The following is a 1,902-nucleotide window of genomic DNA, read 5'->3' on the forward strand; positions in this document are numbered from 1 at the left end:
ACCTGAGAGAACCTTGAAGCGAAAGCTAAGAGAAGCCAAGGCACAACTCTCTTTAGAGGACCTGACCGAATTCTTCAAAGAAGAAGAACACATGGCAGCCAAAAACAACACCAATGCCAACAATGCAAGGAAGGTGCTGGGTGACTTTACTGCACCTACTCCCAACTTCTATGGGAGAAGCATCTCTATCCCTGCCATTGGAGCAAACAACTTTGAGCTTAAGCCTCAATTAGTTTCTCTAATGCAACAGAATTGCAAATTCCATGGACTTCCAATGGAAGATCCTCATCAGTTTTTAGCTGAGTTCTTGCAAATCTGTGACACAGTCAAGACTAATGGGGTTGACCCTGAGGTCTACAGACTGATGCTATTCCCTTTTGCTGTACGAGACAGAGCTAGAATATGGTTGGACTCACAACCTAAAGATAGCCTGGACTCTTGGGAAAAGCTAGTCAATGCCTTCTTGGCAAAGTTCTTTCCACCTCAAAAATGGAGTAAGCTTAGAGTGGAAGTCCAAACCTTCAGACAGAAGGATGGAGAATCCCTCTATGAAGCTTGGGAAAGATACAAACAATTAATCAGAAGATGTCCCTCAGACATGCTTTCTGAATGGAGCATCATAGGTATCTTCTATGATGGTCTCTCTGAACTATCCAAGATGTCTTTGGATAGCTCTGCTGGAGGATCTCTTCATTTGAAGAAGACGCCTACAGAGGCTCAAGAGCTAATTGAAATGGTTGCAAATAACCAATTCATGTACACTTCTGAAAGAAATCCTGTGAACAATGGGACTAGTCAGAAGAAAGGAGTTCTTGAGATTGACACTCTGAATGCCATACTGGCTCAGAACAAGATATTGACTCAACAAGTCAATTCGATTTCTCAAAGTCTGTCTGGAATGCAAAATGCACCTGGCAGTACTAAGGAAGCTTCATCTGAGGAAGAAGCTTATGATCCTGAGAACCCTTCAATGGAAGAGGTGAATTACCTAGGAGAACCCTATGGAAACACCTATAATTCTTCATGGAGAAATCACCCAAATTTCTCATGGAAGAATCAAGAGAGACCTCAACAAGGTTTCAATAACAATAATGGTGGAAGAAACAGGCTTGGCAATAACAAGCCTTTTCCATCATCTTCTCAGCAACAGACAGAGAGTTCTAAGCAGAATACCTCTGACTTAGCAACAATGGTCTCTGATCTAATCAAAACCACTCAAAGTTTCATGAATGAAACAAGGTCCTCCATCAGAAATTTGGAAGGACAAGTGGGACAGCTGAGCAAGAAAATTACTGAACCCCCTCCTAGTACTCTCCCAAGTAATACAGAAGAAAATCCAAAAGGAGAGTGCAAAGCCATAACCATGGCCGAATATGGAGAGGAAAGAGAGGAGGTGGACGCCACTGAGGAAGACCTCAATGGGCGTGCACCAACCTCATCTGAGTTCCCCAATGAGGAACCATGGGAATCTGAGGCTCAAAATGAGACCATAGAGATTCCATTGGACTTACTTCTGCCTTTCATGAGCTCTGATGAGTATTCTTCCTCTGAAGAGGATGAGTATGTCACTGAAGAGCAAGTTGCTAAATATCTTGGAGCAATCATGAAGCTAAATAACAAGTTATTTGGGAATGAGACTTGGGAAGATGAACCTCCCTTGCTCACCAAAGAACTGGATGACTTGTCTAGGCAGAAATTACCTCAAAAGAGACAAGATCCTGGGAAGTTTTCAATACCTTGTACCATAGGCACCATGACCTTCAAGAAGGCCCTGTGTGACTTAGGGTCAAGTGTGAACCTCATGCCTCTCTCTGTAATGGAGAAGCTAGGGATCTTTGAGGTACAAGCTGCAAGAATCTCATTGGAGATGGCAGACAACTCAAGAAAACAAGCTCATGGACT

General features: G+C 43.0%; 1 non-coding gene across 1 annotated transcript; it reads right to left on the minus strand.

Annotated features, from left to right (window-relative positions):
* Positions 1–496: 496 nt before the first annotated feature.
* Positions 497–604, minus strand: LOC130959979 (small nucleolar RNA R71). Its single transcript, XR_009078951.1, has one exon. It is a non-coding gene; the product is annotated as a small nucleolar RNA R71 (small nucleolar RNA).
* Between the last annotated feature and the right edge of the window lie 1,298 nt (positions 605–1,902).

Source organism: Arachis stenosperma, unplaced genomic scaffold (assembly GCF_014773155.1).
Source record: "Arachis stenosperma cultivar V10309 unplaced genomic scaffold, arast.V10309.gnm1.PFL2 arast.V10309.gnm1.Scaffold_100028, whole genome shotgun sequence".
Lineage (NCBI taxonomy): Eukaryota > Viridiplantae > Streptophyta > Magnoliopsida > Fabales > Fabaceae > Arachis > Arachis stenosperma.